General features: G+C 37.6%; 1 protein-coding gene across 1 annotated transcript in view; it reads right to left on the bottom strand.

The window, feature by feature from the left end:
* Positions 1–12,916, bottom strand: part of CNTLN (centlein) — a 206,565-nt gene that overhangs the window by 42,608 nt on the left and 151,041 nt on the right. The window lies entirely within an intron of this gene.

Raw genomic sequence — 12,916 nt, 5'->3', positions numbered from 1 at the left:
TATCCAAAAGCTGAAAAAAATGTCCTCAGAAGCTTTCTTGATTATTTTTTTTTTATGTAGACAGCTGTGTAAAAGCAAAACATTTTAAGTGTAAAGTGTATTAACAAATATAATAACTGGGAAAATTCAATGTTCTCATAGAGCAGGTCAAAAACACAAGTACACAATAAAGAGTTGGAAAACCAAAAGGTAAAAAACCTGGAATTTTTCTAGTCATATAAAGGTGATACTATACAAATATTAATGTATTACGTATGGTTCTATGTAAGAAAAGAAAGGCATATTGCTAGCCACTTCTGAGGCAGCTGATGGCAGACATTGTGGGGAGGATGCAAAGACAGGGATATTTTTCAAAATCATGAATTGCATTTGAAAATTACCACTACAATATACTGCATATAAATTAAAGTGGTAATTCATGCCTGGATTTTTGTCAATTAACCCCCACAGTCTTATCTTTTATTTGTAATGTATGTTATCATTGGAACCTTTGCTAAAATTACAGGCATAAATGAACAGTTTAGGGTAAATTACTCCTTATATTACTTATTTAATAGCTGAAGAGACCATCACAAGAAGAAGCTGTATTCTCAGCCTAATGTATAAAATCAAATATATTTTCCCTTTATCATGATTATCATCAATATTATGACTCTTTTGGGCAGTTAATTATTTTCATGTACATGAATAGTTTGAGGACAACATTGTAGTTGTGCCTAACCCCTGCAATTCAATGTCCCATCTTGAACCAGATCTACAGCTGCTGTCTCTTAGTACCTCCCTCATTCTCTCCTGCTTGCTTCACTGAGTTAAGAGTATAGACAAAATCACACATTTCTCTTTGGTGTACATAACACCCTAAAGACCACAGGTCTACCTTTGAATCTATGAATGAACAGAAAACTACACAGACAGACCAGTTCAGCCACCAAAGAATAAATCCTTTTCCAGTGCCTGTGAATCTTAGGAGGAAATGCTTTGGCTAGTCACGCAGTCTCCATTGCCGAGAAAGCAACTGAAGTTCTTGCCACATTAGGTATCAAAGGTAGCCTAGAGCGATGCAAAATAAGCCTGAACATAACACAAGCTATGGGAACAGTCTCTTATTACCTCATTAATTGCCAATGAAACTTCAGGTGAGCAAATGAGATGGTGCAAAGCATTGGTAAGGAAGTATAAACATTCTTCTACCTCCTCTAGAAGTAACTGAGTCCATGAGGTCCAGGCACTTCAGGCAAACAAGCATTGCTTCAAAACCACAAAAACTCTTCCCTTAGGACTACAAGGAGAGTAATAGTGCCTGACTTCTGTAGGGATGTCAAAGAATCCTGTGAGCCTGTACTCATTGCGTGCAACAGCTGTGGCCTAAGGCAGAGAAAAATGAAGACAATCCCAATGAGGGAATGTTGTAGTTAACCATGTTAAAAAAGGAATCTCAGGTGCAGTTCCCTGATACCATTTTTTTGTCTCAGAAATAGTTGCAACGCTTTGCTTTTCTTCTGTTGAAGATGCCTTAGTTCTTGACTCCTATTCCTTTATGCCTAGAAAGACCGAAAACATATCGAATGCAGTCTGAAGGCTCATGCATTTTTCTTGTTAAAGTGATGAGATGGCTATACTATTCTGATTTGTACTCGTGGCTATAGATGTGTTTTCTGAAGTTTCTTTCTGTAGTGAAAGACAGTAGCCAGGACAACAGAGCACCAGCATTAACTTTGAACATACAAACTCAAACAAAGGATCGTGGGAATGAGAAAGTTGGAGTAAGATGCAAGCTTTAACAAAAATGCCAATTCCCTTTGTGGAATAAACTTGACAAAGAAATCTCAGTGTGGGATGGGTAAGAAGTAGGGTCAAACACAGGAAACTGGTGCTTTGCAGAATACCTAACAGTGATGAGCTGGTGAAGGAGAAGATTCCTCTTCTGAAATCTGGGAGAGTTCAAAAGAACTCTAGGACCAAGTATGTTTCTTTCTGACATTCTTCTCCCAAGGACAAGATGTGGGAGATGTTATGGTCCTGGTTTCTGATCACTGATACACCTTACTAGAAACCAAAAATAAGCTGGATGGAGGAAAACAAGAACTTCGTGTCCAAGGAGTAAAAGTTTGCAAGGACTAGCTGCTAGATCCATTGTTCAAACTTTTCAGTACTAAGGTATTTTTCCTGTGCTACTTACCTAAAAAAAAAGAGTGCTTCCATTTGAGAATGAGGACAAAAAAATTAATTGCTACAATAGAAAGACTGGTAATGATGTCAAGAATACATTAAATTTAGCACGTTATAAGTAGATTATTCCAGAAAATTTTGGTTTAACTACAGAGAATATTCTTCTGGCAGCCTTTTTCAGTTCTTCCGTGCCCTAAGAGAGAAAATTTGCCTTACAGATAAATCATCTTTCTTGAAAAATTAAATCTATTCTCCTTAAAGGATATGAAAGCACAAACTGACCGCTAGCCCTTTTAAACAATATTTTACACATCAGAAGGTGGCTATTGCACTCCTTTACCATTGATGTGTAATTTATAGATGTCATTAATTAGACTCCTTCAATCTTTTCTCATAGTTAACATGTTCAAAACTTCTTAGAATTCTTGTTCCTTTCTTCCAATATTTGTATTTTATGCGTGGTGCCCAAAACAAGATACAGTATTTCACAGAGTGCCTGAACGCTGCTAAGTAGCAAAATAAATGTCCTCTGTGAAATGCTCTGTAAGAAATAATGCCTAACAAGCTGGCAATGTGGCAATGGTTCTACTATGAAGAGCGGTAGATTTGACAAACAGGTGGCCTTCATGCTATGAAATACCATCTTCATGTTCCTGAGACACATACACCAACCTGTGGACATTTGCAAAATAAACACACATATTCACAAGCCAAAAAAACACCCCAAAGGCCAACCAACTAAGCACAATTTTGGCTTTTTCCATAACTCATGAGTTTGCATCTCACATATGTCAATCTTGTAAATGGAGGGATAACATGTAAAAATATATGCATCATGTATGCAAATAAATTTTCACAGCCAACAACTTTTCCCCTCTTGGCTTACTATATTTTTATGTACCAATATGGGAAAAACATTTTAAAAAGTAGAGACTAAGTACATTTAAGTGGTCATTCACATGTGATACTTCATTTAAGTCTTGGTTTGATCTCGTGGAATTCAAACTACAGAAATTATCTTAGAGAAATAAAAGAAAATCCTTATTACACTTGGGGAAAAAAAAACCCAAGATAGCCAAACTCAAATCTTTAACTTCAATAAAACCTGTTTCTTTATGCTATAACTAGTAACTGATTTTTAAATCAAATGATCTAGAGACTCTATTCTAAAGATTTTAATGTTTAAAATGGAAAAATGTTGGCAAATATCACAAAAATTGTATTTTTCCTTCATGACTAACTTTCAAATTGTTTACAACCGGTTTAGAAACAGAAAATTAAAATTAAGAACTGCAGTTTTTTGTGTCTTTTTTACACATTAAAACAATTTTTTTTAATAAGAAGGTGCAACACCCATTTACAGATAACAGCAAGTCTACTGCTGAAACACTACTTATAAAAACATCTGGAAAAGTCACATTTGACTCTTCACAGATACATAAATAGTATATGGAAGCTTGCTCTTTTATTATTTACCTCAGTTGTCATTATTTTTTACATGACATGCTTTTGATACTAACAAAAATGCACAGCTTTTTTCAATCATAATTTATAAAGATATAAAACATGTAAATAACAGTATTTTGGCAGTTTTACGTGTAGAAACGGTCAGGCACCCTTTCTGATCACTATTGCTTACGGAGATCTTAGTGACAAACATGTATTGCCACACATCTCTAAAGGCAAAGTGAAGCAAGAAAAGTTAAAATTCCTTAGAAAATATAGGCAGAGCTTCCTGATTGGAGCTATACAGAAGCCATCATTTTGTTACAAACAGAAATTACAGACTTGCAATGTTTAGATCACTTTCACTGACCTAAAATATTGTTCTCCCAAGTGACTTAAAAAACTGAGTAAAACAACAGTGTGACTACGTTGTACAAAGCGTTCCTAGTGATAATCATACTTTCTTCAACACATAATACAAAACACAGACATTGTTTTAACTCATACCACTTGGCTGACCTAGAAGATAGAAAGAAGGAGCAAGAGTCACGTCCAATTCCTCATAGATTCTCAGCTTGGATCCTGGTTTTTGCACAGTTTACCTTATGAACATGATCCGAGTGACATTTCACAAATTCCTGGATAAATGTTGCTACACTCTGCCAGCAGAGAGACAGGCTGTGTCATGCACAGATCAATAATAGCACTGTGTTTCATCAGCCTCAAAATCAAAAGTGCTTCATCTGGCAAAAGCCATGGCCCTTGAGGATCTGACATATATAAACTGAATACCCTACACAGGATGTCTACTAGAAAAGCTGCCAGTGTAAAGACAAGTCTAGAGATACACAGTGAGTATATGTAAGTGAGAAAATATGTATTTGTACATATAACGAAGTTTTTAACTCCTTTTTATGAAAAGTAAGAACAAATATCACAAAGCAGCAGCTGAAAAATGGAAATGAGACTAATTTTACAATCCTTGACAGAAACATAAAAACACAGGACAATGCAATATTCATAATCTTTTGAAGAATTTACTATAAGATGCAAGTACCTTCTGAAGTGTACACAATATTTATGACAACGGGCTGCAATAAAATGCACTCTAAGCTCTACGTAATTCCTTCTTATCAAAATTACGTTCATTAAAAACAGAACATCAGACTTTTCTCTTCTTCAGGGAAACTACTCCAAGTAGTGCTCTTGAGACTGTAAATCATCATATGCTACCTGTAGTTTCAGGCGTCAATATAGGCTTTCTTAAGGAAACAACAGAAATTTTTCTCCTACTGCTTAGATTTCCTTTGATTATCTGTCATGGTTTGAGCTCAGACAGCAACTGAACACCATGCAGCCACTCGTTCCCCCCTTCACCCTCAAGAATGGAAAGGAGAAAACAGAGCAAAGTCTTAGGAATCGAGATGGGGGGCGTGGGTGGGTGGTGGGTGGGTGGGGGATGGGTGTGGGGGGGGTGGGGGTGTAATGACTCATCCATTATGGTAATGGTCAAAAGACAGACTCATTAGGGGAAGGAAAAGATCACTTAAATTCAGACAGTAACCACAACACTAACAGACAGAGTAGGACAGTGAGAAGCATTAACACATCTTAAAAACACCTTCCCTCACCCCTCCCTTCTTCCCAGGCTCAGCTTTGCTCCCAATTTCTCTACCTTCTCCCCACCAGTAGCACAGGGGGCAGGGAATAGGGGGTGCAGTCAGTCCTACCACTCCTTCCTCCTCAGGGGGAGGACTCCTCACACTCTTCCCCTGCTCCAGCGTGATGTCCCTCTCACAGCAGACAGTCCTCCACAAGGAGGTTTCTCCAACGTGTGATAGACAGTAAACTGTTTGTTCATCAAATTCCATTGAAGATACTGGGAACTCATGACGTTATTCCATAAACTATGTTGACCTAAGCTTAATCTTAACTATTACACTGTGTAACGACTAACTGACTGTAAGTGCTTATCTAAGTTGAAATGCTGAAACAAGGACTTCTACTAGGCAAAAGACTGAAAAGAGGGAGAAAGGGAAGAAGGACAAAGGGGAAAAAGACAAAGGGGAGAAGAAGAAAAAAAAAAAAAGGGGGTAGTGTCTATATTCTGTAAGATATAAACAAAGACTTTGTGAACCACTCTCAGGAAAGTAGGAAATACGAGAAGCTGGTGACGTGAGGAAGACCCGGATGGAGCGACCCCCTAACTGCAAAGTGCGCAGACGCAGGATACACCTCTCAGAGAGACCCGATAACGGAAGGCGGAGGATATAAAAAAGACGGACCCTCGGGAAGTGAGTGCGCGCCGTTGGTGGAGCAGGGACTCCCCGGCCGCCCAGCGCTATTTTGCTTATTGCCGCTTACTAAAATAAATAATTGAAATCTAATTTGTCCTAACTTGCATCATTTTGACAAGATAGTCTATAACACAACGTGAGTTCTTCTCACAGGCTGCAACGTTTCCTGTGCTGCTCCAGCATGGGTCCTCACTGTGTGTTGCAGTCCTCCCAGTGCTGAACTACAACAGCAGGACTGCCTTCTTCCCACAGAGTCCCGGCGTATTTCAAGCGCAGCCACCTGCTCTGGTGTGGAGCCCCCCACAGGCTGCAGGCCAGCACCCGCTCAACTGGTGACCTCCATGTCTGGCAGTGGGGGCAGCCCTGCCCTCTCACCACAGGATGCAGGGGGTCTCTGCTCCAGTGCACCTCCCTCCGTTCCTCCTCCTTTCTTCCACTGACCTCAGTATTTGCGTAGGTGTCCTTCTCGCAACTCCTCCTCACAACTCCACCTTCCTCTTTCCAGGTTCCCCTTCTTAAACACATTATAGCAGAGGCGCAGCCACCGTCGCTAACTGGCTCAGCCTTGGTCAGAAGCAGTCCAACTTGGAGGCAGGGGAGCTTCCAGAAGCTTCTCACAGGGGCCACTGCTGTAGCCCTTTCCCCTGCTACCAAAAACTTCCGCCACACACACAAACCCAGCACATTATCTTAACTTCAGTTTTAGTAACAGAGCTTGAAAACTTATGTTTCCAAAGAAGTGCAGCACCTGTAGATTTTTAATTGAAATTACTATCAGAATGCCTTTCCCTCATTTGTTTCTCATAGTAAATTTAGTTTTCTTTTTTTCTGCCAAAGTTTCTATTGCAAACAATACTTTAAAAAATAAGTATTTTTATTCTTTGGAAGCCAGTCTGTTAACAAAATATCTCAACTTAAGTCCTTTATCAAGATTTTGACTCAAAAATATTAATCTGTCCCTATGCACCCAATTAAAATGAAAAGCTTTCTCCTTCAGATATTTCACTCCTACCTCACGAAAAGAACCTGTTTCCTTACACTCAACCTTACTGGTAGACAAAAGAATATGAAACAAATATTAAAAGATGGTTATTTATCTTTTTCTTTTCTGAATTTTCCTTACCAAGCTATGCATCCTATCTGCAATCAGCAAGTCTAAAGAGCTGTGTCAGACCAATGTAATCCTAAACCCCACAAAAGTTATTTTTCCTTCTCTTTGCAGTTCTTCTGATAAAGACTCATTCTCTTATGTTCCTATTGCACACTGTGGAACATTCACTTCCTTTAGGTTACTCCCTTTGTTTCATTATCCATTTTCCCTGTGCCATGACTCTATATTTGTATGTCTTGAGTGGTGATGGCTTCTTCCTCTGCCTCAGAATTTCTCCTCTTTATAACCCGATGTTTGAACATCATTCTGACACCCTTCCTTGGCTTCAGTTACACCCTTATAAAACATTGGTTTGACTTTTCTTTGATTTATCATCCATGTTTACATCTCTCAACAGCACTATTAAATGCATTTTGGGTTTCATCACAAAAATACTGTTGCTCTGCTGTGCTCTACGAAGTACATGCATTTATCCCATCAGTTCTTCAGATAAATGAACAGTGTTACTGCAGTTGAGAAGATAACTTCCTGTTTGTACTTTTCATTAATTCAGCTCACATCATTAAACTTATCTTTCTTCCTGTCTCTATTTTTTTCATGCTTCCTACAGAACAGACTTTTTTTTATTCACTTCAGAAAGACTGCCCAGTGCTAACCACAAGCAGTTATTCCTTCCTAATTCTTTTCAGATTAATTGTCCAATATCACTGCAGTTCTCTGACTCCAGTTGACAATGGTCAATTACAGTGACAAAAGTTACAGACCTCATACCTGGGATGATTCTATCTTGTTTCAGCTCTGTGTCCTTGAATCTTTTTTTCAATCCTCCTTTGCTAGACTGAAGACTCTAAAAGCAAATTTCTTTTTCTTCGGTATTTAAACTTGAGTTACCTTCCTCTCTGAAAACCTCAAATTGTTCTCTGGAATGGTATATTTTAAAATCCTTCTCATAAGTCTTCATCAAATGCTTCTTACTTCCACCAGTCTCTTTCCTGGATTCTGGGTATTAGAGCTACATAGAGCATTCTAGGAGCAGTCAAATCATGCCAAGTGAAAGAAAACATATTCTCTCTGCTCCTATTGTATAGCCTCTACTTTATACATTCAAGGACTGCACTAGTGTTTTTCACAACTGCAATGGGAGTTCATGCTCAGCTCATTACCTGCTAAGACTCTCATTTTTCTTAAGAGTCCCTGGTTCCCAGGAGACAGCCATTTGGCCTCGCTCAACACAAACTTGAGCAATGTATTGGTTTCCATTATGATGTAATGATTTCCTCATTAAAAACACTGTGAGGTCATAATGATCTATACTTTTCAATCAGCCTCTGGTGGATGATTGAAAGCTTAGAATAGCTGTCAATGACTGAAGATATCCTCTTGCACTAGCTTGGATTTTTTACATTGCCACTAATTTTTAAAAAATGATTGAAAGATTTTACCTCTAAAACAAACAGCAAAAAGATTGTCATATATTTCATAGTATATCCAAATACAATAGACATGTAAGGTGTAAACCATTATCTTGAGGAAAAAAATAATGTTATCATTCATGTGAGGGATCAACTGAAAAATTAATTTCATGGTACGTGAGATTCTGAGCTAGTGAAAATGATTAAATGGTACTTATATGCACCAGTTTAACCTTAAGGCATGAATTGAGACATTGAGTCTACACTGTGTTCCATGTGTCAGCACTTAGCTCCAATCCAAATACTAAGTAAAACCAATCACAATGAAGATCATTTTTGGAATTTAATCTTCTATCAACCACTGTTGTACCGGGGCACACAACAAAAATGAATAGATGTGCTGATAAGACCTCTGGATACTTTCAGGTCAGAGAGCCATTTTTTGCAATCCCATGACCCTGCTCCTTCATCTTCTTAGGAAATCCAACTCCTCAAATAAGGAACAAAACCATCTCTTACCGATTCACCTATTACATGCACCTACCTTGCTAACCATACTGAGCACCCTGCTCCACCAATCTTCTGTTCCCTAACTTCACAATGAGGGAAATTTATTTAACAGATTAGGACAGAAGCAAAGGAAATGAAAGTAAGGTAAAAAGATACAGTAGGAGAGTGCAAGAGAATCAACTCACTTAATGTTCACAGCATAAAGGAATGCAAAAGTATTTCCCCAATTTCTTATGACTCTTGAAATCTTTTCATAAGAATATAATCAGGAAAACCTTTACCTAGGCCAGGAAAGAGAGAAAAGAGGGACTGTTAGGTTAAAATCCATCATGAAACAGACAACTGCAAACAAGGGGAGAGAATTCAAACTTCCAAGTAGGATATATGGCTGATAGAAACCCAAGGCAACTATTTCTTGCATTTTAGTAGCACCTATATAGAATGGTACACAGAGGTGTTATTGCATAGTCTATCAGAATACTAAATCATACAATATTTAAAAAATTATGCAGCTACATCCTCTATTGTAATTTCTTCCCTGCAAGTTCAAAACACAAAAGAATGTCTCACCACAGAGAGGTCTATATTCAAGACTAGAGCCAATAAAACTTACTTTTACGACCATACCCAGGATGTGTTGAAATTTCATTGAATTCAGCAGAAATAAGCACATGCATAAAGGGGTTAGTAAAGTCACTTTCATAGTGAATATTGGTAGTTACTAATAATGAATAATTCATGGACCACTCCAGTGAACAAGTCTAAGAGTACTGATTCAATTGCAACCCAAACTGGTTTTCGATGACAATCTATGAGAAAATCATACTGCCAGAGCTGAAATGTAATCTCTGGTCTACATGTGAATAATTATTCCCAAACCAATGGATTTTTTTGCGGTGAGATTTGATGGTGAATAAATATTATCTGACAAAACCATACATTATCCACAGAACTTTACATATTAGATAAGGTTCAGAAAGCCAGTTTAGCTCTCTGCTTAGCTTTAATTAAATGAGCAGATCACATTGAATTCAATGAAGACGTTTCTTTGAGCACAAAAGAAATTCCTATTATGACAGTATTTGTTGAGCTTTTCCAGGCCTCAAATAGTATCTTACTCAGGGAATTTTTGGAAAAAAAACTGCAACTGAGTTCTATTCTTTTATCTAATAATAAAATAAGATTCAATGCACAAGGAAAGTTTGATCAAATCACAGGGAAGGTGAAGAAAAATCCGCTACATATCACACGAAATCCATAAAGTAAAAGTTACAGGACGATATCTTCCAGTACTGTAAAATATATACAAGTATATTCTATTACTGTACTACACTATCAGATATAAATATATCAGATATGCTTATAGATATGTGTACCATCTCTATTTGTAACATTACAAGAACATGCTAATCCTTATGATAGAGGTTCTTTCTTTTAATATAGAAGTATACTTTTTAGGATTTCTACATGATACAGCAATATAAAGCATATTGATCGTAAGTATATTCTATGAACTTCATGTAGTCTCCACAATTTTTTCTTTAAATTTTTCTAGAATTTACCTATCTCTAAGTTATTCCATTTTGACAGCAATGCAGTTCTAGTTCATGCCAACTGTTCTCTTTAATTTATGAATGAGACTCATTTCCTACATGCAATGTACTTCAACTGTTGTTCATCAATAATTCAATAGGTCTATTGTAATTTTTCTTCAGAGATCAATATAAATGTAAAAGGTATTTTGCTTTATTTTTGTTTTGTAATGACAGCACAGTTTCACGATAAATATATTTTACAGTGTAGTTTTGTTAACGGAACTGACTTCAGGATGCCGTAAGTTTTCAATGCAGCAAAGCTATAAAAATAAATAATAAAAAAAAATTTTGGAGTAGATGTATTTTAAAAGGGCAGTTACTTTCATGTTTACCATTTGGCAATTCCTCATTTTATTTCCAAGTCAACTTCTCTGATAGAGTAGAAAATAGAAATTTGAAAACTGTTTTATATCAGCAGCGATGCTGAATCAGTAGTTTACCACAGGAAAAATTATATAGAGATTTCCTTATTTGGTAACCAAAAAGTTTGAACAAAAATATTTAACTATGATCATGTTTCAGTCCAGGCAGACTTTTGGAATAGAACTTGAAAGACGTGAATTCTAGTCTCACAGAATCACAGAGCATTGTCCATCTCTGTTTCTAGCCTTTGTAAGTGTGACATCATAGCCTGATTTTCAATTTAGTAGGCTCAGCAAAGCTCTAATAAAACTACAGTATAGCACAATCTATTCTTCTCAATATTGTCAACTCAAAGCCTTCAAAAACTACAGAGAGGGCCCAGAAATTGAACTTAAATTCCACAAAATTTAAGTTTGAAATACAATACAGACAATTTTTCCTACCTACAGCTAATGTTGCTGTTCAGGTCTGGAACACTGTGGTGAGTCCAGGAAGAATGTCTCAAGAATACATTGATTGGGGGTGTGTTTTGAGTTACCTACTGTGCCTGCAAAGAGGTCTCTTAAGGCATGTATACCCAATGATAACAGCAGTGTGACCTCGGAAGAAAAAAAACATAGAATCCACAACCAATTAAATTTTGAGAAGACTTCAGTCTCATATTGGCACATAGTTTAGTTCACTTATTAGATAAACCTCTGCTGTCTTAGACTGTATTTGCAAACTCTGGAAAGGTCAGGCAGTATATCCTGCTTTATCATACTTTTATCCCTTCTGGTTTACCTTTCACTTCTGCTATATTTTAAGAAAAAATAGAATAGAAAATTTGCCATTTTGATTTTTAAATATTTTTGAGAAACTGTCTTTACTTCTTTTTGAATATTGTGTGCAAAAGATTATAGTTCCTGCAAATTAACACTCTTATTCAAAGCAGTTAGGACAGGATAATCTCTATGCTTCTAAAGAAGGAGAGGTGGGAGAAATCTCATTTCTCCTGATGTTTTTGGGAACAGACCTTTCCTAAACAGCTTCACAGAATTCTTTGATTGTTTCATTACCCTCTGTGCCAAAGGTGGATAGTTGCAGAAATGATTTTGCACTAAATCTGGCAAAAGTGTTAAATATTTAGGTTTTTTTATTTTTAAGATGCATACTAGTAAGATATTCCAGACTTAAATGTGTCCTGCAAGAATAGAAGGGGACAGTGCTGAACAGAGCAGAAACAAATTAAATTCTTATTAAATTATTTTTTATCTATTAAAATATGAGGTCATTACAACAGCTCTGGTTTTACTTTTTTTCCCTCTACTACTTCTATATATGAAAGTCAGTACTCCTGCATATACTACTGATGTAGTAGTAAACTCTTGCACAGTTAATCTGTAAAAATTACCATTTATGCTTAACTTAAATTTTTTCAAATTGTGTGGTGCCATCAACAGGCTGGAAGGAAGGGATGCCATCCAGAGAGACCTTGACAGGCTTGAGAGGTGGGCCTGTGCAAACCTCATGAAATTCAACAAGGCCAAGTGCAAGGTCCTGCACATGGGTCAGGGCAATCCCAAGCACAAATACAGGCTGGGCAAAGAGTGGATTGAGAGCAGCCCTACAGAGAAGGACTTGGGGGTATAACTGAAAACTGACTATGAGCCAGCAATGTGCGCTCACAGCCCAGAAGACCAACTGTATCCTGGGCTGACATCAAGAGGAGTGTGGCCAGCAAGTCGAGGGAGGTGATTCTCCCTCTCTACTCCGCTCTCGTGAGACCACACCTGCGGTGCTGTGTCCAGCTCTGGGGCCCCATCATAAGAAGGACATGGACCTGCTCGAGCAGGTCCAGAGGAGGCCATGAAGATGATCAGGGGGCAGAGGCACCTCCCCTGTGAGGACAGGCTGAGAGAGTTGTGGTTGTTCAGCCTAGAGAAGAGAAGGCTCTGGGGAACCCTTATAGCTGCCTTCCAGTAGTTAAAAGAGGGCTACAGGAAAGATGGTGAGGGACTCTTTATCAGGGAT

Source organism: Strix uralensis, chromosome Z (genome assembly GCF_047716275.1).
Source record: "Strix uralensis isolate ZFMK-TIS-50842 chromosome Z, bStrUra1, whole genome shotgun sequence".
NCBI lineage: Eukaryota > Metazoa > Chordata > Aves > Strigiformes > Strigidae > Strix > Strix uralensis.
This window is presented reverse-complemented; position numbering and strand designations above follow the sequence as displayed.